The sequence below is a fragment of the Phacochoerus africanus genome, chromosome 10, assembly GCF_016906955.1.
Source record: "Phacochoerus africanus isolate WHEZ1 chromosome 10, ROS_Pafr_v1, whole genome shotgun sequence".
NCBI lineage: Eukaryota > Metazoa > Chordata > Mammalia > Artiodactyla > Suidae > Phacochoerus > Phacochoerus africanus.
In genome coordinates this window covers 42,435,556-42,459,877 of record NC_062553.1, presented here as the reverse complement: position 1 = coordinate 42,459,877, position 24,322 = coordinate 42,435,556, and the positions used below count along the sequence as shown (strand labels likewise).

Here is a 24,322-nt window from a genome sequence, read left to right as displayed (position 1 = left end):
TACAGTTGCCTCCCTACTACTTAGTTGCATTTATTCATAGATATCGAGGTAATCATTTTGCATGACTTTGAGTATTTCATTGTATGGGCATCTTAATTTGTTCAATTTGAATCTATTGATGGATATTTATTTAGTTAGTTTTATGCTGTTTTGAACAGTGGCACGCTGAATATGTATGCTTCCACCTGAACACTTGTGCACTTACTTTCTTACAAAACATTTCTAGAAGTCAAATCACTAGGACATGCATATTTTTAATTTTTGGAGATAAAATTCATATTGCCAATAATTTGCCCATGTAAGGGGTACATTTCAATGGCTTTGACTAGATTCATGTAGTTGTGCAGCTATCATCATAAGCAATTTCAGAAGTTTTCCTCACTCCATAAGAAAAAAAGCTGTACCCATGTGTAGGGCCTCCTCATGTCTCCCTAACTCTTTAGTTCTAGACAACTATGAATCTACTTTCTGTCTCTATGGTTTTGCCCATTCTGCACATTTCATATGAATAGATTTACAACAATTTTTCTTCTGAGATTTGGCTTTTCACTTAGCTTAATCTTTTCTAGACCCATCCACATATTAGGATGAATTTTTAGTTTTTATTATTTTTTAAATGACCAGTAAATAGTTCAATCGTCATTTTAAAAAGTAAGATTTAACGTAGAAACCTTGTATTCTTACAACTTGCTCGCTCATTGTCTTCACTGCCCCCCTCCCCAGTGAGAATCAAGTTGGGGGACCCCAAGGTGGGGGAGGAGGGGTTAGGGTAGAAATAAGGGGCACATCCTCTGAGGGACAGGGTATGTTCCAGGACAAGGGTGGGGTTCAAAGTCCTGGTCCCCACAACAACACAAATGCAAACTTCATTCAGGTAAGACTACAACCACCTGACCCTTGACCCAGTGACTCCAGGATGCTCAACTAGTCCCCCTCGCCCTCCCTAACCCCCACGGTGTGCACCCTCTTCTTCTAGGGGGCTGGGGCTTCAGTGTACCCACCTGAGGGGAAGGAAGGGCTGGGTTCAGGGATACTTTGGGGAGGAGGGGCTGCGGGGTGGAATGGGGGTTGATCCATGGTTCAACACGGTCCCCCTCCAGAATATGTAGAAGTCCATTGAGATAGGAAGGCAGAAGGTGTGTTGGGACATCACTGAAGAGCCACAGCACCCCTGGCTCCCCGCCCCTCTTCCCTCTTCTCAGAAGGATACCCCCAGTAGCCCGCCTCTTCAGTTCTCTCCTCCGCCCCCACCGAAACCCATCTCCACCTTGTGGAAACGTGGAGGGGACCAGACCCATCGGCTGGATGGGGGCATGTTCCCACTCCCTTCCTCGCTGCTGCCCCAGACAGGGGACTCTCTCCTGGGCTGCAAGGCTGGCCCAGTGGGCCCCCCACCCCAGGTCCCGCCCCTGCCTCCAAACCATACACCGGCCTTGGCCCCCCCTAGACAGGGTGGGCGCTCACAGTTTCCCAGGTGGCACATGCAGCTGTCTTGCCACATGAACTTCTTCGTGCAGATGCCGCGCTCACAGGGCTAGAGGCCTGTGTGAGTCTTCCTGTGCTCCATCAGGTGATGCTTCATCTTGAACTTCTTGTTTCACATGGGGCAGTCAAAAGACTGCAGGTTGAGGTGCCTGCTCACTTGCTGATCATGCATCGTCTTGTGGGAAAAGACTTCTCGCAGTGGCACAGAAAGATCTTCTACCCATCTCTACTATGTGTCCCTCCAGAGGTCCCACCAGTGCCACCTGGTGTGCCCAGGGCTCCTAATGATGCACCCCCCATCATCACTGCCCCGTGTTCAACTTGGTTCCCTGGCAGCTGGCCTGGAGTCTGTGAGGAAGAGGAGGAGGAAGTGAATGAAGAGGATAGGAAGACTAGGATCTGGTTGCCCTGCATGTCCAGCAGAAGCAGGGGCCTAGGAGGGTGGATGGGAGTGTGGGAAGAAGGGGTTGGCCCCCCCCGAATCCTCAAGCCCCGCCCCAGGACCCCCATCCTCATAAGGGCCAAAGTCATTGGAGGACTCCCAGAAATTGACCTGCTTCTCGCCCTTGTCTGGAGGCTCAGACAGAGTCTGGACATCACCAATACTAAGCGTGCCTCAGGTTCTCCCCCTAGAGGATGCCGGGAGCCACCCCCCAGCTCTTCATCTTCATCATCCTCACAGGCCAACACCAAGTCTTCCTCCTCCTCACCCTCTTCCAGGTCTGGGTCTTGGGGAGCCAGGGGTGCTGGTGTGGGGCAGGTTCCACCCCGCTTCATGTACACCCAGGGTTTCTGTGGCACGATGCTGGGGGGTGCACAGGTGGGCTGCCAGAGCCCAGCCCCAGGGACCACCGCCCCTGTCCCCCACCCCCACTATCATCACACCACTCATCTGCTTCTGGCAGCAGCTTCCCAGAGGTAGCCCCTCCACTGCCAACCACAGGGGCTGGGAACATGCAGCTGCCACCTCCAATGCTCCCTGCTGCTCACCACAGAAGCGCAAAGCCTCTTGGGAGGAAGAGGAGCAATCAGTCGACTCCCAGGAGCTGACATAGTTGCTGCTGCTGGGGGACTGATTCTCGCTGGCCTGGCTGGAGGCATGGGAGCGCACGGAGCCCATAGCAGCAGGGGTACACTGCCCCCACTCCCAGGGGGCACCCTAGCAGCAGGGACAGTGACTGACATGGCTGCAGCAGTGGTGATGGTGGTGGTGGTGGCTGAGGCCCGGCCCTCTCAGAGGAGTTCAGTGCTCTTGTCCACGATGTGCCACATCTGGAGCACAGACCCCACTGTGAGGAAGCAGACAATGGCAGCAGTGGCCATGCTGAGCCGGCTAGTGTAAGCTGAAGCCAGGGTGGTCTTGAAGGTTCCGGGGTCACGACACTGGGCAGTGAGATCCAAGTCATGCCCTTGAGTAAGACCTGGTCGAGGAAGATGCAGCCAGGACAACACGATGAGCACCGAACTCCCATCCCCACACTCAGATGAATACACCACAGCGCTGGCCCTGTAGCCGCTGCTGATTGAGGGACTCCAGGAGGGCACTGGTCACCTCAGGGAAGGGCACGTGTACCACCACAGCTGCAGGCAGGGGCAGGGGTGGGTGGGGAGCGGTGATAGAGGCAGAGGAAGTGTGGCCCCACCTGGAGACGGAGGCAAAGGTTCAATGGTGTGGAGAGGAGGGGTACCTCCCCAGCCACAGGAACAAGGGAAGGAGGAGAATGACCAGGGGTGGTGTCGGGCTACTGGTCCCCCAACCACCCCCCCCCAGCCCCTCACTGGGAGGGCATAGATGAAGCCCAGGCCCCTCCCACCACCATCTTGGGCTGACTCCCCAGGATGAATTTTTAAATTGCTGAATAAAAGTCCATTGTAGAGAAAAATTACATTTTGCTTATCTAGTCCACTATTTCTTTCCACTATTTGGTCATTAGGAATAAGCCTGCTCTGTGTATTCATGTACAAGTTTCTGTTTGAACGTATGTTGTCAGTTGTCTTGGGTTTATACCCAAGAGCCAAATTTCTGGATTATATGGGTATTCCATGGTTAACTTATTGAGGAACCGCCAATCTAGATTTCACAGTGATTGCAGCAATTTACATTCCTAAGAACAATATATAAAGGTTCCAGTTTCTCTCTGTCTTCAGCCAGCCTGTTATTAAGAGCCATCTTGAGTCGATGTGAAGTGGTATCTCACTGTGATTTTAATTTACATTTCATTAACGGCTAATGGCATTGAGCATCTTTTCATGTACTCATTGTCCACTTGTCTGTCTTCACTGGGGAAATGTCTATCCAAATCCTTTTGCCATTTTTTCTCACCAATTGACTTACTTGTCTTTTTATTGTTGAGCTGTAAAAATTATTTATGTATTTTGAATGCATAGTACCCCTCAGATATATGATTTGCAAATTGGTTTCTTCCATTCCATTGGTGGTCCTTTCACTGTCTCGATGCTGTTCTTTGATCACAAAACTTTTTTAGCTTTGTTAAAGTCTGCTTTGTCTATTTTTTCTTTGGTCGCTTATGTTTAGATGTCACATTAAAACAACATTGACCAATGCAAGGTCACAACAATTTACATTAATATTTCCTCCTAAGAATTCTATAGTTTTGTCACATATTTATGTCTACGGTCCATTTTGAGTGAAGTTTTGTATATGGTGTGAGGAAGGGGTCCAGCTTCTTTTGCAGGTGGATATCCAGTTGTTCTAGCTCTATTTGTTGACATCACTATTCTTCCTCCCATTGAATTGCCTTGGCTGTACTGTCAAAAATCTGTTCACCACAAATGTACAGTCATTTACATTTATTTCTGGACTCTCAGTTCTATCTCATTGATCTATTTGTTAATCCTTGAACCAGTCGCATGACAATCGTATTGATTATTGCCATCGCATAGCACGTTTTTAAATCGGGATGTATGTGTTTTGAGTGTGCCAGTTTTATAGTTCTTTGAGATTGTTTTGGCTATTTGGGTTCCTTTGAATTTCCACATGAATTTTAATACCAGCCCTTCAGTTTCTGCAGTGAGCCAGCTGTAATTTGAATAGCATTTTGTTCAATCTGTAGGTCAATATGTGAAGCATTTCCATCTTGATATATAAGTTTTCCAATACACAAACATGGACCTTGAACAATATGGGTTTGAACGAGGCGAGTCTACTTAGATGGATTTTTTTCACTAAATAAGTACCATAGTACTAGACAATCCATGGTTGATCAAATCTGTGGATGTGGAACCTCAGATACAGAGGGCTGACTGTATAAAGTTATATGCAGATTTTTAACTCTGTGAAAGGTCAGTGTCCCAAATCTCCACATAATTTCATAGTCAAGCATATTCTCAGAGTTCCTTTCATGGCTCAGTCATAAACCAACCTGACTAGCATCCATGAGGATGCAGGTTCGATCCCTGGCATCACTCAGTGGGTTAAGGATCTGGCATTGCCGTGGCTGTGGTGTAGGCTGGTGGCTACAGATCCGACTGGATCCCTAGTCTGGGAACCTCCATATGCAGTGGGTGCAACCCTAAAAAGGCCAAAAAAAAAAAAGAGACAGAGAGAGACAATGGTATTCTGATCTAACTTGTTTTGATAATACTTTATAATTTTCAGAATTTTTAAAATTACTTCATGAATTTTATTACATTTATAGGTGTACAACACTCATCACAACCAAATTTCACAGCATTTCTATCCCAAACCCACAGTGCATCGCCCCACCCCCCAACCTGTCTCAGTTGGAAACCATACATTTTTTAAAGTCTGTGAGACAGTATCCATTCTGCAAAGACGTTCATGTGTCCTTTTTTTAGATTCCACATGTAAGTGATAGTGTTTGATGTTGGTGTCTCATTGTCTGACTGACTTCACTTAGCATGATAATTTCTAGGTCCATCCCTGTTGCTACAAATGCCAGTATTTCTTTCCTTTTAATGGCGGAGTAATTTTCCATTGTGTATATGTACCACTTCTCCTTTTTTTTTTTAATTTTCCCACTGTAGAGCAAGGGGGTCAGGTTATCCTTACATGTATACATTACAATTACATTTTTCCCCCAGCCTTTCTTCTGTTGCAACATGAGTATCTAGACAAAGTTCTCAATGCTACTCAGCAGGATCTCCTTGTCAATCTATTCTAAGTTGTGTCTGATAAATCCAAGCTCCCGTTCCCTCCCCCTCCCTCCCCCTCCCATCAGGCAGCCACAAGTCTCTTCTCCAAGTCCATGATTTTCTTTTCTAAGGAGATGTTCATTTGTGCTGTATATTAGATTCCAGTTATGAGTGATATCATATGGTATTTGTCTTTGTCTTTCTGGCTCATTTCACTCAGGATGAGAGTCTCTAGTTCCATCCATGTTGCTGCAAATGAATGGCATTATATCATTCTTTTTTATGGCTGAGTAGTATTCTATTGTGTATATATACCACTTCTTCCGAATCCAATCATCTGTCGATGGACATTTGGGTTGTTTCCATGTCTTGGCTATTGTGAATAGTGCTGCAATGAACATGCGGGTGCACATGTTGCTTCTAAGCAGAGTTTTGTCCGGATAGATGCCCAAGAGTGGGATTGCGGGGTCATATGGAAGTTCTATGTATAGATTTCTAAGGTATCTCCAAACTGTTCTCCATAGTGGCTGTACCAGTTTACATTCCCACCAACGGTGCAGGAGGGTTCCCTTTTCTCCACACCCCCTCCAGCACTTGTTATTTGTGGATTTATTAATGATGGCCATTCTGACTGGTGTGAGGTGGTATCTCGTGGTAGTTTTGATTTGCATTTCTCTTATAATCAGCGATGTTGAGCATTTTTTCATGTGTTTCTTGGCCATCTGTATATCTTCTTTGGAGAAATATCTATTCAGGTCTTTTGCCCATTTTTCCATTGATTGATTGGCTTTTTTGCTGTTGGGTTGTATAAGTTGTTTATATATTCTAGAGATTAAGCCCTTGTCCATTGCATCATTTGAAACTATTTTCTCCCATTCTGTAAGTTGTCTTTTTGTTTTCTTTTTGGTTTCCTTTGCTGTGCAAAAGCTTTTCAGTTTGATGAGGTCCCATGGGTTTATTTTTGCTCTAATTTCGATTGCTTTGGGAGACTGACCTGAGAAAATATTCATGATGTTGATGTCAGAGAGTGTTTTGCCTATGTTTTCTTCTAGGAGTTTGATGGTGTCCTGTCGTATATTTAAGTCTTTCAGCCATTTTGAGTTTATTTGTGTGCATGGTGTGAGGGTGTGTTCTAGTCTCATTGCTTTACATGCAGCTGTCCAGGTTTCCCAGCAATGCTTGCTGAATAGACTTTCTTTTTCCCATTTGATGTTCTTGCCTCCCTTGTCAAAGATTAATTGACCATCAGTGTCAGGGTTTATTTCCGGATTCTCTATTCTGTTCCATTGGTCTGTCTGTCTGTTTTGATACCAGTACCACACTGTTTTGATGACTGTGGCTTTGTAGTATTTCTTGAAGTCTGGGAGAGTGATGCCTCCTGCTTGGTTTTTGTTTCTGAGGATTGCTTTGGCGATTCTGGGTCTTTTGTGGTTCCATATAAATGTTTGGATTGTTTGTTGTAGTTCTGTGAAAAATATCATGGGTAATTTGATAGGGGTTGCACTGAATCTGTAGATTGCTTTGGGTAGTATGGCCATTTTTACAGTATTGATTTTTCCAATCCAGGAACATGGAATATCTTTCCATTTCTTTACATCTTCTTTGATATCTTTGATTAAAGTTTTATAGTTCTCGGCATATAGGTCCTTTACCTCCTTGATCAGGTGTATTCCGAGGTATTTGATTTTGTGAGGTGAAATTTTAAAAGGTATTATATTTTTGTATTCCTTTTCTAATATTTCATTGCTGGTATGCATAAATGCAACCCACTTCTGAAAGTTAATCTTATATCCTGCTACTTTGCTGAATGTATGAATCAGTTCAAGGAGTTTTGGGGTTGAGTCCTTAGGGTTTTCTATGTATAGTATCATGTCATCTGCATACAGTGATAGTTTTGTTTCTTCTCTTGCTATATGGATGCCTTTTATTTCTTTTGTTTGTCTAATTGCTGTGGCTAGGACTTCCAAAACTATGTTGAAGAGCAGTGGTGAGAGTGGGCATCCCTGTCTTGTTCCAGATTTGAGTGAGAAGGCTTTCAGTTTTTCCCCATTGAGTATTATATTTGCTGTGGGTTTATCGTAATTGGCTTTGCTTATGTCTAGGAATGTTCCCTCTATACCCACTTTGGCGAGGGTCTTGATCATGAATGGATGTTGGACTTTGTCAAATGCTTTCTCTGCATCTATTGAGATGATCATATGATTTTTGACTTTTTTTTTTGTTAATGTGGTGTATGATGCTGATTGATTTGCGTATGTTGAACCATCCTTGTGAACCTGGGATGAACCCAACCTGGTCATGGTGTATAATTTTTTTGGTATGTTGTTGGATTCGGTTGGCTAAGATTTTGTTGAGAATTTTTGCATGTATATTCATCAATGATATTGGCCGCTAGTTTTCTTTTTTGGTGGTATCTCTGTCTGGTTTTGGAATGAGGGTGATGGTGGCATCATAGAATGTCCTTGGGAGTATTCCTTCTTCTTCAACCTTTTGAAAGAGTTTAAGGAGGATGGGCACCAATTCCTCTTTATATGTTTGATAGGATTCACCTGTGAAGCCATCTGGTCCTGGACTTTTATTTGTAGGGAGTGATTTTATGACCTCTTCTATTTCATTTCTAGTGATCGGTCTGTTCAGTTGGTCTGTTTCTACTTGATTCAGTTTTGGCAGGCTGTAAGATTCTAGAAAATTGTCCATTTCTTCCAGATTGTCAAACTTGTTGCCATATAGTTGTTCATAGTATTCGCTTATGGTTTTTTGTATTTCTGCTGTATCCGTTGTGATTTCTCCTTTTTCATTTATAATTTTGGTTATTTGGGTTCTTTCTCTCCTCTTTTTAGTGAGTCTGGCCAGGGGGTTGTCAATTTTGTTGACCTTTTCAAAGAACCAGCTCTTAGTTTTATTAATTTCTCTATTGTTTTTTGAGTCTCTATTTTATTGATTTCTTCTTTGATCTTTATAATTTCCTTCCTTCTGCTGACTTTAGGTCTTTTTTGTTCTTCTTTTTCTAATTCATTTAGGTGGAGGGTTAAGTTGTCAATTTGGGATCTTTCTTCTTTTTTGAGAAAGGCCTGTATTGCAATAAATTTCCCTCTGAGCACTGCTTTCGCAGCATCCCAGAGATTTTGAGCGGTTGTGTCTTCATTATCATTTGTTTCCAGGTAGTTTTTAATTTCCTTCTTGATTTCCTCATTGACCCATTGGTTTTTTAGGAGCATGTTGTTTAGTCTCCATGCAGTAGGTTTTTCCTCATTTCTTTTCCCATGGTTGATTTCTAATTTCATGGCATTGTGGTCAGAGAAGATACTTGAGATAATTTCTATGCTCCTAAATTTGTTGAGGTTAGCTTTGTGTCCCAATATGTGGTCGATTCTTGAGAATGTTCCATGAGCATTTGAGAAGAATGTGTATTCTGCTTTTTTTGGATGTAGGGTCCTGAAGATATCAATGAAGTCTAACTTTTCTATTGTTTCCTTTAGGATCTCTGTTGCTTTATTGCTTTTCTGTCTAGAGCATCTGTCCATTGGTGTGAGTGGGGTATTAAGGTCTCCTACTATGATTGTATTCTCATCAATATCTCCCTTTATGTCTGTTAATATTTGTTGTATGTATCTGGGTGCTCCTGTATTTGGGGCATATATGTTGATGATAGTAACATCCTCTCCTTGGATGGATTCCTTAATCATTAAGTAGTGTCCTTCTTTGTCTTTCTTTATATCTTTTGTTTTAAAGTCTATTTTGTCTGATATGAGCGTTGTGACTCCTGCTTTTCTGTCATGTCTACTGGCGTGAAATATTTTTCCCCACCCTTTCACTTTCAATCTATATGTATCTTTTGTCCTAAGGTGAGTTTCTTGTAGGCAGCATATTGAAGGTTTTTGCCTTTTTATCCACTCAGCCACTCTGTGTCTTTTGATTGGGGCCTTCAGTCCATTGACATTTAAGGTGATAATTGATAGATGATTATTTATTGCCATTTGAACCTCGTGTTCCAGTTGATTCTATGGTTCTCCATTCTTCCTTTCTTTTTTTTTTTTTTTTTTGGTTGGATGGTCTCTGGTTATTATCTGCTTGAGTGTATTTTTTTTTTCATTTTTTGCAAATGCAATATTTGGTTTTGGCTTGTGGTTGCCCTGTTTTTTAAGTATGCTAACCCCTTCCCATAATTGTGTGTTTTAGCCTGATGGTCCTGTAAGTTCAAACACTTCATTACTATATTAAAATTAAGAAGAGAAACATACAAACAAACAAACAAAAAGGGTTATTTATTTCCTAACATCCCTTGCCCACATTTTATGGTTTTGATGACTCTTTTTTATTTTTTTTCTTTTTAATTTTATTTTGTTTGAGGCCTGTTCATGATTAAATCTGTATGCTGGCTTATTTGAGTGACTCCTCTCTGATTGTGGTTTCCTCAGTCCTAGTTCTTCCTCTTCTTTTTTTTTTTTCTTTTCTTTTTTCTTCCCTTTCCTTCCTTTCTTTTTGGTTTAGAGAAGCCCTTTCAATATTTCCTTTAACCTGGGTTTTGTGTTGCTGTATTCTTTAAGTTTTTGTTTTTTGGAAAAAAGTTTTATTTCCCCTTCTATTTTAAATGATATTCTTGCTGAATAGAGTATTCTAGGTTGCATATTTTTTCCTTTGAGCACTTTAAGTATCTCTTGCCATTCCCTCCTAGCCTGTAGTGTTTCTGTAGAGAAGTCAGCTGATATTCTTATGGGGGTTCCCTTGTAGGTAACATTCTGTTTTTCTCTTGCTGCCTTTAGGATCCTCTCTTTATCACTAACTTTTGCCATTTTTATTATGATGTGTCCTGGTGTGGGTCTATTTGGGTTCAGTTTGTTTGGGGCCCTCTGTGCTTCCTGTATCTTGAACCCAGTATCCTTTAGATTTGGGAAGTTTCCATCGATAATTTCTTCAAATATATTTTCCATTCCCTTATCTTTTTCTACTCCTTCTGGAATTCCTATTATGCATAGATTGGCCCGCTTTATATTATCCCATAGGTCTCTTATATTGCTTTCCAGTTTTTTGATTCGGTTTTCTGTCTGTTGACCGGATTGAGTGATTTCCATTATTCTATCTTCCATATCACTGATTCGTTCTTCTGCATTATTCATTCTGGCTTTTACTGCCCCTAGTTCAGTTTGCATCTCTGCAAATGAATGTTCTAGTTTTTCTTGGCTCCTCCTTATATTTTCTAGTTCCTTTCTGAGGGTATCTGCATTACTGTTCATATCTTCTCTTAATTCCTTCAGTATTTTCACTATTTCTCCTTTGAACTCCAGGTCTGTCTGACTGCAGAGATCTGTTTCATTGTTGACTGTTTTAGGTGAGTTCTCCTGTTGGTTTGACTGGGAGTGGTTTCTCAGCTTCTTCATCTTGCTTTTTGTTTTCTTTCTCCTGAGAGAGTTGTACTCTCCGTTATTGGGCAGTGTTTGCCTTGTCACTGCTGTGGAATATTTCCTGAGGGCTGGCGTTGTTGGTCAATCTTTTTTGAGGCAGTGTGGCTTTTCTGGAGTGTTGATGGGGCTAACAGTGTTTCTTTGAAGCAAAGGAGGACTTCCTGAGGGCAGACAGGACTGGGAGGTCCACACCACGATGGTAGCAGATTTCACTTGGTCATGCAGAGCTTGCTCTGGTGTTTTTAGGCTGTGGGGTTCTTGCAGGGGGTTGGTGGTGTTGGGCAGCTGTTCCTCAGGAGTACAGCACCCCCTGGGGGCTGGAGCAGCTATCTGGGTCACTGAGAACCTGAGGCTCTTCCCTAGGGCAGCCCAACTCAGAAGGCTGCCCTGAGAAAGTAGGCAGATCTTTTCACAGTCTGGCCAAGCTTGTTGCAGCTTTTCTGGGCTGCAGGGGCTCTTCTAGGGGGCTGGTGGTGCTGAGCAGCTATTCCGCAGGAGTGGGGCACCCCCTAGCGGCTTGGGCGGGTAGCAGGGCCACTGGAAACCGAAGAGGCTCCTCCCCAGGGCAGCCTGACTCAGAAAGACTGTCTGAGATCTTTTCCCGGCTTGGCCAGGCTTGTTGCAGCTTTTCTGGGCTGCAGGGTGTCCTGCCTGGAGCTGGCAGTCCTATGCAGCTGATCCACTAGGGCACCCCCTGGGGGCTTGGGCAGGTTGCAGGGCCATTGGAAACCGAAGAGGCTCCTCCCCGGGGCAGCCCGACTCAGAAAAACCATCCGGGAATTAGGCAGATCTATTCACTGCCTGGCTAGGCTTGTTCTAGCTTTTCTGGGCTGCAGGACTTTTCTCGGGGGCTGGTGGTATTTGGTGCTACTCTGCGGAAGTGTAGCCCCTCCTAAGGGCAAGCAGGCCTGTGCAGGGACAGCCCCTGTGGTGGTAGGCTTCAGGCAGTTGTTGAGGCCAGCCCTCCTGGATGGCAGGCAGCCCCAGGTTCGGCGAGAGCGTAGTGGGTGGCAGGGGTGGGGGGAGGGGATGCACTGGGAAGCACAGCTTTCAGCTAGCTAGCGGGCCTGTAAGCTTGCTGTGGCGTGGGGGGTATTCTATGGGGACCCACCCCTTCTTCTCTCCCCTCCCCCGCACAGGCGCAGACCACGCTCTTTTCCCAGGTTCCCTCTGATGTGGCTTTCCACTTCCCCGCCCCTAGAGTATTGCTCCCTTCCTCTGCGACAGCTTTGTTTTCTAGTCTCCCAGACAGTCTCTGCCCTGTCAAATGGTTTCTAGACCTCCCAAGCAGTTTCCGCCCCACCCCACCCCCCCAGCCTGGGGACTATCCTCTGGAGCCTAGGTCTCAGTCCCCCAGCCCTTTCTCAGAGACCAACTCTCGGAGGCTAGGTCTCGGTGCCCAGCCCCCACCCAGACGGCCCCCGGCCCTTTCTCGGGGACTAACCTTCAGAGGCGAGGTCTCGGTGTCCAGCCCCCACCCAGGCGTCCCCCCGGCCCTCTCTCGGGGACCAACCTTCGGAGGCGAGGTCTCGGTGTCCAGCCACCACCCAGGCGTCCCCCGGCCCTTTCCCGGGGACTAACCTCTGGAGCCGAGGACTCGGTGCCCAGCCCCCACCCAGGCGTCTCAATTTTTGGTGACTGTGCCCGTAGTTCAGATGGTCCGTTCGGTTCTTGATCAGCTTTTCCGTACTCCAACTTACTGCTACACTCTTCTCTGCATCTGGAGATTTCTCCAGTTCGTTTGATCATTCCCCCGTGTAGGTGACTTTCCAGGGTGCAGGATCCCTTTCTCCTCCGCAGTTCCCTTTCGGGTGCGCCCGTCCCACTCAGATTCACCTTCTCTCACTCTCCTCTTTTCTCCCGTTCTGCCCCGTAATGTCACGAACTTCTTGCCATTATTGGAGTTTAGGTTCTTCTGCCAGCGATTTGTTGCTGTTCTGTGCGAGTCATTTATTCTGTAGATGTGCTTTTTTTTGTTGTGTTTGTGGGAGAGGGCGAGCGTGTCCCCATACTCCTCCACCATCTTGTCCTCCTGTACCACTTCTTCTTGATCCACTCCTCTGTCGATGGACATTTAGGTTGCTTCCATGTCTTAGCTATTGAAAATAGTGCTGCAATGAACATTGGAGTACCTGTGTCTTTTCGTGTCTTACAGTGTAATAGGGCACCATTTGCTCCACACCCTCTCCAGCACTCATTGTTTGTAGACTTTTTGATGATGGCCATTCTGGCTCGTGTAAGGTCGTACCTCACAGTGGTTTTGATTTGCATTTCTCTTGTAATGAGTGACGTTGAACATGTTTTCATGTGTTTTTTGGCCATCTGTATGTCCTCTTTGGAGAATTGTCTGTTTAGGTCTTCTGCCCATTTTTGATGGGGGTGTTTGTTTTTCTGGTATTTAGCAGTAGGGTGTGTTTATAAATGTTGGAGCTCAATCCCTTGTCAGTTGATTCATTTGCAAAGATTTTCTCCCATTCTGTGGGTTGTCTTTTCATTTTGTTTAGGGTTTCCTTTGCTGTGCAGAAACTTTTAAGTTTAATTAAATCACATTTGTTTATTTTTGTTTTTACCGTTATGACTCTAAGAGGTGGATCTGAGAAGATGTTGCTGTGGTGTATTTTTTGGAGTGTTTGGCCTATGTTTTCCTCTAAGAGTTTTAAAGCGTGTGGTCTTATATCTAGGTCTTTCATCCATTTGGAGTTTATTTTTGTGTATGGTGTTAGGAAGGGATCTAAATTCATTCTTTTCCATGTGGCTGTCCAGTTTTCCCAGCACCACGTATGGCAGGGATGGTGCACAGATGGCCCTCTTGGGGCTCTTTGGGCATGGAATTTGGTCCACTATAGTGGGAGCCATTGGCAGGAGCAGCAGAGCTTCTTTCATTCACTTGCCCCCTGATGTTATTCCTCTGCTCTGAGTTCTCTGTAGCTCTAAGGATGCTGCTGTTCCCCATCTGTTGCTAGGCAGCCACTTCTCCTCTCCAGCACCCCCAAACAATGGTGCCTTGTCTTTAATCCTAATGGGGTTGGCTCAGCTTCCACCCTCAAATGTGGTCCCCCATGATCTAATTCCTTCAAGCTCTTTCTGCATGGCCAACCCCAGCTCTCTTTTTGTCTAAACTCTAAGGCCAGAATTTTAGCTCCTGACACTTGGACCACCATATGGTTGCCACTATAACACTGATGGTTTGTGGATTGTTTCCATTTTAACAGCTTCACACCAATTGCTGTGTTCTCCTCCAGTACTCTAAAGTTCCTCCTCTATCCAGGCCAACCTCCTTGCTGGTGGTGGAGCTCCCCAGTGTGCTGGAGCTTTTCCTCTTTCCAACTTCCTCCTAGGGGTGACTGTCCCATCTCCATTCTCTCCCCTCTATCTTTTACTTCTTTCTTTTCTCCTTTATGGTTTCATGAAGGTTTTCTTGCACTATCATAATCCTGAGGTCTTTTGTCAAGTGTTTGGCAAATGTTCTGTGTGATGACATCCACACATAGATATATTCTTGATATATTTCTGGGAATAGGTGAGCCTCATGTCCTAATCATCCACCATCCTCCTCTTGACTCTCCTTTTTTTTTCTTTTATAAACTTGACTATGTTTTGCCACTCCCTTCTGGCCTGCAGCTTTTCTGTAGAGAAATAAGCTGAAAGCCTTATGGGGGTTCCCTTGTAATTAATGCTTTGCTCTTCTCTTGCTGCCTTTAGCAGCCTTTGTTTATCTATCACTTTTGCTATTTTAAAAAAGAATATGTCTTAGTGTAGGTCTGTTTGGGTTCATCATGTTGGGGACCCTCTGTGCCCCATGTACCTGAATATCTATTTCCTTCTTTAGATTTGGGAAGTTTTTAGGCTTCAAGTACATTTTCAACACCATTTTGTCTCTCCACAACTTCTGGGAACTTTGGTATGTGAGGTTCAACATGTTATATATAATCCCAAAGATCACTTGTATTTTCTTTTATTCCTCTTCTTCTTTTTATTTTTTTCCTGTTCATTTAGCTGTCTGTCTGCTGTAATGGTTGGGTGATTTCCATTATTCAAGTTCCAGGTCACATTGTTCATTCTGCTACTCATTGCCTTTAACTCTGCTTCTATCATGGCAATGGAGTTTTCTAATTTTCCTTAGCTCCTCCTTACAGTTTCTAGGTCCTTTTTACAATAATCCACATTTCTGTTGATAGCCTGTCTTAATTGCTTTGGTACTTTCATTACCTCCTTTTGAAGTCAGTGTCTATTAGACAGTTTCATTGTTTCTCCTTCAGGGGAGGTCTCCTGTTCTTTTAATTGGGATCGCTGCTTCTGCATCTTCATTTCATTTCTATTCCTCTTACTCCAGATATGTGGAGATTTTCTTGTCCTTTTAGGAGGGCTGATTTCTTCTTTCAGTGTTCAGTGGATGTACTGGGAGAATTGGTCTACACACAGATTTTTTATTATATTTTTTGGAAGAAGGTAATATCCCCTCCCACTCCTCTGCCATCTTGTACTGATTTCCCTTCCTTTCTTCTTTTGGTCTCATTTCCTTTGATTTGATATCTAGCTTTGGCTTTATATTTGGATTCCTTTTTCTTTTACTTTTTTTTTGGTATATAACAATGATAGAATTTTGCTTTGTGGTTATCATGAAGTTGTGATATAGTAGCCTATATACATATATGATTGTTTTTAAATTATAAATACCAGCTTTGATATCATATTTGTGGATTCTTCCCTACCTTTATTGTTTCTTTGCCTTCTTCCCACAGGGAGCATTTTCTAATTGTCTCCTTCACAAATTTTCTGTTTCTACTTGTGGCCTTTTCCACGTAGAGGATTTCTTTTAGCATTTCCACTTAGAGGAGTTCTTTTAGTTCTAAAGCTAGATTTGTTTGTTGAATTTTTTACAATTCTGTTTCTCTGTAAAGAATTTGATTTCCCCATCAAATCTGGATGAGGGCTCTTGGGGTAGCATAGGCACGGTGGTTGGATTTTTCTCCCCTTTCATCATTTTAAATATATTGTGCCACTGCCTTCTGATGTGCTAAATGTCTGCTGAAAGATCATGATACCCTTAGAGCGATTCCCTTGTATATTGTCTTGCTTCTGTTGTCTGTGTTTTGGTGGGGGAGGCTGGTCTGGAGCCTTGTGCAGGCTTCTGGGTTTTAGAGGCTCTTGGTGCCCACTGGTGGAGGAAGCAGATCTTGGCTCTATGTTGTGCAGGGCTCTTTCAAGGGACATGTCTAGAGGTGTCTCTGGGCTCACAAAGCCTTTAGATAGCCTGACTGCTGATGGATAGGGCTGTATTCCCACATTGTCAGTTGTCTGGCCTAAGGCTTCTCAGCATTGTAGTTTACAGGCTGTTGGGTGGGGCCAGGTCTTGTTGCCAAGGACCCAACTTGTCTGCCTCCAGCCAAAGTTCACATAGGTCCCTGTTATATCTGCTACCAGTCTTTATGACCCCAAAGAGAGCCCTGCTACACCCTGTCTGCCCAAGAGTCCTGATAAGACCAGCATATAGGACTGTCTAAGTCTTCCATTGTGTCACTGGTTTTGCCCTTGTTCCTGGTGCATGTGAGATCTTCTGCTCATCTTCCCAGATTGTAGTCTCTGATCCTTCCAGTGCTCTGGAGCACCTACCTGCCTTTAATTCCCAGCAGACTACAAAGCCAAATGCTCTGGAGGCTCTACCTCCTAATGCTGGACCACTAGGCTGGAGAGCATGGCATATGGCTAAGAGCTCTCACTCCTGTTGGATAACTTCTGCAATGTAATTACTCTATAGTTTGTGGTTTGCCCACCTGAATGGCATGGCAGTTGACTATATTGCAAGTGAGCCCCCCCTTTTGTCTCATGGTTTTCTATGTGTCATTCAAAGTAGAGTATATTTTCTCTTTTCAGTAGACTCCAGTCTTTTGTATAGAGGATTGTTCAGGATTGGCAGTTCTGAATTTTCTGTTTGTTTGTATTTTATTTTATTTTATTTTATTTTATTTTATTTTATTTTATTTTATTTTATTGTCTTTTGCCATTTCTTGGGCCACTCCAATGGCATATGGAAGTTCTCAGGCTGGGGGTCTAATAGCAACTGGCGTACCCCAGAGCCACAGCAATGTGGGATCTGAGCTGTGTCTGTGACCTACACCACAGCTCATGGCAATTCCGGATTGTTAACCCACTGAGCAAGGACAGGGATTGAACTCGCAACCTCATTGTTCCTAGTTGGATTCATTAACCACTGCACCATGACTGCAACTCCTCTGTTTGTTATTTTAAAGCCACACACACAGCATAGGGAGGTTCTCAGGCCAAGGGTCCGATCAGAGCTGTAGCTGACACCCTATGCCACAGCCACAGCAACATCACATCTGGGCCACCTCTGCAACCTACACCATAGCTCACCACAACTCCAGGGCTTTAACCCACTGAGTGAAGCCAGGGCTCAAACCCACATCCTCATGAATCCTAGTCAGGTTTGGTAACCTCTGAACCATGATGGGAACTCCCTTTTTCTCAAATTTGTAAAAATTTTTATTTATTTATTTAATGTATTTATTTGACAGTTGTGTTTTTGTTTGCTTGTGAGAGGAGTTGAGCTCAACGTCCTGTTACTATGCTGTCTATTCTTCATTCCAATACATTTAATAAACGAGATTTAAATGTATGTTAGCTTTCCACCAAAATTCAATTCACTGTATCAAAATGTGAATGTTTTTAAACCTTTCTAAGACATTACATTGATTCAGAAAATATTGTATCTAGGTTTCCTTAAATTTGCTCCTACCTCTCATTGATTCACACAGGTAAACATCACTTTATCCATGAATCCGATTTTGAAATCTTATCATCATTCTCAACAACTCTTCTTGCCTCTCCACATCTGTAGCACTCCCATAGAACCACAGATGCAAAACCCTTCCTTGGGCCTTTTTCCTCAGAGGGTTGAGTGCTCCCACACTGTAACTGGGAGATTGCAGTGTGTTAGGAGAAAATCCCACAAGGGCCTTTCATTTCTTTCCTATCTTGTATCAGCTTCTGCTTGCACCTCTGTTCAGTGACTTTTGTACAACACGCTGATGAAGATGCCGGCTGTCTCTGGTCGAGGCAAAGTGCAGATTAATTACCTGATGAATAAAATACAGACAGTGTCTTGCTCTGCTCAGATGTTCGACAGCATTGCTTTCATCCTAATTGAAGAGTTTGGGATGAGCAAAGCTGAAGATTCCTGATCTTTAATCCCTATATACTGATTACACAGCAGCCAACTGGACTACTTTACATCACTCCATGGGACATGTGTACCAAAGTTACAGATAAAAATGTCAGTACTATTGCTGTCCATTTGTGTCATGAAAATATTTTTTTTGGCTCACACTAAGGCATCTAAAATATTTTTTTCCTAACATTGTTAAAACTCCAAGGCTAAAACACTGGAATTTCAAATATTGTAAAATCTAAGACCCTTCTAATTTACTTCCAGTTTTGGTGATAAAAGGATGCCATGAGAGATTTGACTTTCTGGAATCGAATAAGTAAGGCTCCTTCAGAGGCCTGATTGGAGAATATGAAAATATCCCCTGGAAAAAGTTAAGATTCTCCAATTGAACTAATTAGTAAGATGGTAGTAAGGGCTCTGCATTATCCTACATCCTAATACAGATGATGTGAGAGGTGGGGATATAACCATCAGCCTAAATATCCTTTATTTTTGTAAGAGGAAGGATTAAAGAGTCACCATGCTTGATATAGCCAATCGGTTTCCTGAAACTACAGACAAATGTGCTTGCTTATATTTTCTGTGCAGTTACTCTACTTTCGGTATCAGTTACTCATGATACCTCCCTCAGCTCTAGCAACATTGAGCAGAAACTGATAAAAAACATATGATCCTCTCACTAGATGCTGAAAAAGCCTTTGACAAAATCCACCACCCATTTCTGAAAAAAAAAAAAAAAAAACCCTTTAGCAAGTGGGCATAGAGGGAACCTACCTCAACATAATGAAGGGCACAGATGACAAGCCCACAGTGAACATCATTCTCAATGGTGAAAAGCTGAATGATTTCCCACTGAGATCTGGAACAAGACAAGGATGTCCACTCTCACCACTTCTATTCAAAAAAGTTTTGGAAGTTCTAGCCACTTCAGTCAGCGTAGAAAAAGAAATAAAAGGAATCCAAATTGAGAAGGAAGAAGGGAAACTAGCACTATTTGGAGATAATGTGATCCTATACCTAGAGTATCTTAAAGACTCAACCAGAAAACTGTTTGAGCTCATCCATGAATTTGGCAAAGTTGCAGGATATAAAATTAATACATAGAAATCAACTGCATTTGTATATACTAACAATGAAACATCAGAAATAGAAATTAGGGAGCAATCCCATTTACCATCACATCCAAAAGAATAAAATACTTAGGAATAAACCTACCTAAAAGAGACAAAAGACCTGTACTCTGAAAAGTGCAAAATGCTGATGAAAGAAATCGAAGATGACACAAACAGATGGAAAGACATACCATGCTCTTGGATTGGAAGTGTCAGTAGTATCAAAGTGACTATACTGCCCAAAGCGATCTACAGAGTCAATGCAATCCCTATGAAATTACCAAGGACAGTTTTCACAGAATTCAAACAAAATATTTTAAAGTTTGTTTGGAAGCACAAAAGATCCAGAATAGCCAAAGCCATCCTGAAAAATAAAAATGGAGCTGAAGGAATCAGGCTCCTGGACTTCAGACTATCCTACAGAGCTATAGTCATTAAAACTGTATGGTACTGACACAAAGACAGACATATAAATCAGTGGAACAGGATAGAAAGCCCTGAATTAAATGAACACATCTTCAATCAACTAATCTATGACAAAGGAGGCAAGAACATACACTGGTGAAAAGACAGCCCTTTCAGTAAGTGGTGCTGGGAAAACTGGACAGCCGTATGTAAAGGAATGAAATTAGATCACTACACAAAAATATTTTGTGTGGCAACACAAAAGACCTCCCTCAAAACAAAGCCATACTGAGAAAGTAAAATGGAGATGATGGAATCATGCTTCATGACCTCAAGTTATACCACAAAGCTACAGCAATCCATATAGTATGGCATGGCACAAAAGCAGTAATATAGATAGGGGAATAGGATAGAACATGCAGAATTAAACTCACATACCAATGGTCAGTGAACCTATAACAAAGGAGACAAGAACATAGTGCAGGAAATAATAGCACTATCTTTTTATGATCTACCTCCTAGAGTAATGGCACGTTTACATAATGGAGTATTACTCAGCCAGAAAAAGAACAAAATAATGCCATTTGCAGCAACATGAAAGACCAATACCATATGATATCACTTGTATCTACAATCTAATATATGGCACAAATGAAGCAACCAAAAAAAAACAACTCATGGACATGGAAAACAGACTTGTGGTTCCCCAAGGGGCAGGGGGAGGCAGTGGGATGGACTGGGAATTCATGGTTTTTTGATGCAAACTATAGCATTTGGGGTGTGAATAAACAATGAGGCCCTGCTGTATAGGACCTTACTAGTCACTTGTGAGGGAACATTTAGGGGGATCATGTGAGAAAAACAATGTTTACATATGTATAACTGGGTCACTTTGCTGTACAGACGAAGTGGACTGAATAATGTAAAACAACTGTAATTAATATTTTTAAAATAAAAATGCTAATTAATTTAAGGAAGATTATAGAGAGACATGCAGGTCACTGTAACAAGGGACTAGAAACTAGAAAGATGAATTTACCCAAAACAGACAAACTGCTGGGATAAAAAGCAATCTAGAAGCAATGAATAGCAGACTAAATGACACAGAACCAATAAGGGATCTGAAAGATAGAATAATGGAAACCACCAGTCAAGACCGCAGGCTGAAAAACAAGGGGAAAAAAGAATGAAGCCAATATACATGAACTATGGAAATATAAAAAATGTGCCAACTAATGAATAATAGTGGTTCCAGAAAATATCTGCAGATGACACAAGCAACAAGGCATTCATATCCAAAATAGACACACAACTGGAATTCCCGTCGTGGCTCTGTGGTTAATGAATCCGACTAGGAACCATGAGGTTTCAAGTTCAATCTCTGGCCTTGCTCAGTGGGTTAAGGATTTGGCATTGCTGTGAGCTGTTGTGTAGGTTGCAGACACGGCTCAGATCCTGTATTGCTGTTTCTGTGGAAGAGGTGGTGGCTACAGCTCCGATTCAACCCCTAGCCTGGGAATCTCCATATGCCACAGGAGTGGCCCAAGAAATGGCAAAAAGACAAAAAAATATATATATATATATACACACACAACTTATAAAACTCAATGTTGAAAAACCAAACAACCCAATGGAAAAATGGGCAGAAGACCCAAACGGACATTTTTCCAAAGAAGACACACACATGGCCAACAGCACACAAAACAATGCTCAAAGTCACTACCAGAGAAATGCACATCAAAGCCACCATGGAAGTGTCACTTCACACTGGTCATAATGGCTCTCTTCAAAAAGCCTACAAACAATAAATACAGGGGAAGGGGTGGGAAAAAGGGAACACTCATCCACTGTTGGCAGGCATATATATTAGTGCAGCTACTCTGGAAAACAGTATGGAGATGCATTAAAAACCAAAAACAGTGCTACCATATATCATCCAGCAATCCCACTCCTGGCTATATATCCAGGAAAGATGCAAACTCTAATTCAAAACAGATACACACACCCTAATTTTCACAGCAGCATTATTTACAATAGCCAAAACATGGAAACCAGGTAAATGTCTATCAACACATGATACTATACATACAAAACCCTAAGCACTCCACCCAAAACCTACTTGAACTGATCAACAAATTCAGCAAAGTAGCAGGATATAAGATTACCATTCAGAAATCAGTCACATTTCTATATACTAACAATGAAATATTAGAAAAGGAAAACAAAAATACAATGCTTTTTAAAACTGCACCCCAAGAAATCAAACACCTGGATAGACACCTGACCAAGGTTCTCAAGGTCTTGTATGCTGAGAACTATAAAATATTCATCAAGGAAATTAAAGAAGATGTAAAGAAATGGAAAGATAGTCCATGCTCCTGGGTTGGAAAAATTACTATTGTAAAAATGGCCATACTACCCAAAGCACTTTACAGATTCAATGTCATCTCTATCAAATTACCCATGACATTCCTCACAGAACTAGACCAAACAATCCAAAAAAGTAGATGGAACCACAACAGACCCAGAAGTGCCAAAGCAATTCTGAGGAACAGAAACCAAGCAGGAGGCATAACTCTCCCACATTTCAGGACCTATTACAAAGCCACAGCCATCAAGCCAGTGTGGTACTGGTACCAAAAAAGACAGGCAGACCAATGGAACAGAATGGAGAACCCAGGAATAAACCCAGACACCTAGGGTCAATTAATCTTTGACAAGGGAGGCAAGGATATAAAATGGGAAATAGTCTTTTCAGCAAGCATTGCTGGGAAACCTGGACAGCTGCATGCAAAGCAATGAAACTAGAATACACCCTCACACCATGCACAAAAATAAACTCAAAATGGCTGAAAGCCTTAAATGTAAGACAAAACACCATCAAACTCCAGGAAAAGAACATAGGCAAAACATTCTCTGAGATCAGCCTTACAAATGTTTTCTCAGGTCAGTCTCCCAAAGCAACAGAAATCAAAGCAAACATAAACCAATGGGACCTAATCAAACTGACAAGCTTTTGCACAGCAAAGGAAACCAAAATGAAAACAAAAAGACAACTTACAGAGTGAGAGAAAATAGTTTCAAATGATACAACTGACAAGGGCTTAATCTCTGGAATATACAAGCAACTTATACAACTCCACAGCAAAAAAGCCAACAACCCAATGGACAAATGGGCAAAAGACCTGCAGAGATATTTTTCCCAGGAAGATATACAGATGGCCAACAAGTCCATGAAAACATGCTCAATATCCCTGATGATTAGAGAAATGCAAATCAAAATGACCACGAATACCACCTCACACCAGTCAGAATGGCCATCATTCATAAGGCCACAAAGAACAAATGCTGGAGAGGGTGCGGAGAAAAGGGAACCCTCCTGCACTATTGATTGGAATGTAAATTGCTATGACCACTATGGAAAACAGTGTGGAGGTACCTTTGAAAACTATACATAGAACTACCATGTGACCCAGCAATCCCACTCCTGGGCATATACCCAGATGAAACTTTCCTTGAAAAAGATATGTGCACCTTCATGTTCATTGAAGCACTATTCCCAAGAGCCAAGCCATGGAAGCAACCTAAATGTCCACCGAGAGATGACTGGATTATGAAGACATGGTGCATATATACTACTCAGCTATAAAAAAAGAACAAAATATTGGAATACTGCTCAGCTATAAAAAAGAACAAAATATTGCCATTTGCAGCCACATGGATGGAACTAGAGACTCTCATATGAAGTGATGTAAGTCAGAAAGAGAATGACAAATGCCATATGATTTCACTTACATCTGGGCTCTAATATAGGGCACAAATGCACCTTTCCATAGAAAAGAAACTCATGGACATGGAGAACAGACTTGCAGTTATCAAGAGGGAGGGCAAGGGCATGGGAGCGACTGGGAATTTGGGGTTAATAGATGCAAAACTATAGCATTTGTAATGGATAAGCAATGAGATCCTGCTGTATAGCACTGGGAACTATGTCTGGTCACTTGTGATGGAGCATGATAATGTGAGAAAAAAGAATGTATACATAAATGTGTGACTGGGTCACCTTACTGTGCAGTGCAGCAGATAGTTGACAGAACCCTGTAAATGAGCTATAATGGAAAAAATAAAAATCATTATATAAAAAAACCCAAAATCTTAATTTGGGATATTTCATTAAACCAATAAAAAAGGTCCCCAAGAAAGACAAATACTATATCATATCCCTTAAGTGTAGAATCTAAAAAATACAAAAAACTAGTGAATAGAACAAAAGAAAGAGACTCACAGATATACAGCACAAACTAGTGGTTAACAGTAGAGAGGGGAAAAGGAGAAGGGCAACATAGGGGTGGGGAACCAAGAGGTATAAATTATTGTGTATAAAATAAACTATGAGGACATATTTTGCAACCCAGGATATATAGGCATTATTTTATAATAACTATAAATGGAGCATAAACTTTGAAAATTGTTAATCACCATATTGTACACATGTAGCCTATATAATATTGTCCATTACCTATACTGCAATTAAGAAAAATAGTCCCTAGGAATCTTTTAATATTATGCATCTATTTAATAATTAATACTTATCCATACACTTCAAATATATG

The 24,322-nt window shown here is 42.4% G+C and overlaps 1 pseudogene; it reads right to left on the bottom strand.

Annotated features, from left to right (window-relative positions):
- Positions 1 to 1,228: 1,228 nt before the first annotated feature.
- On the bottom strand, positions 1,229 to 3,444 carry LOC125137397 (zinc finger and BTB domain-containing protein 22-like; annotated as a pseudogene).
- Positions 3,445 to 24,322: the final 20,878 nt, after the last annotated feature.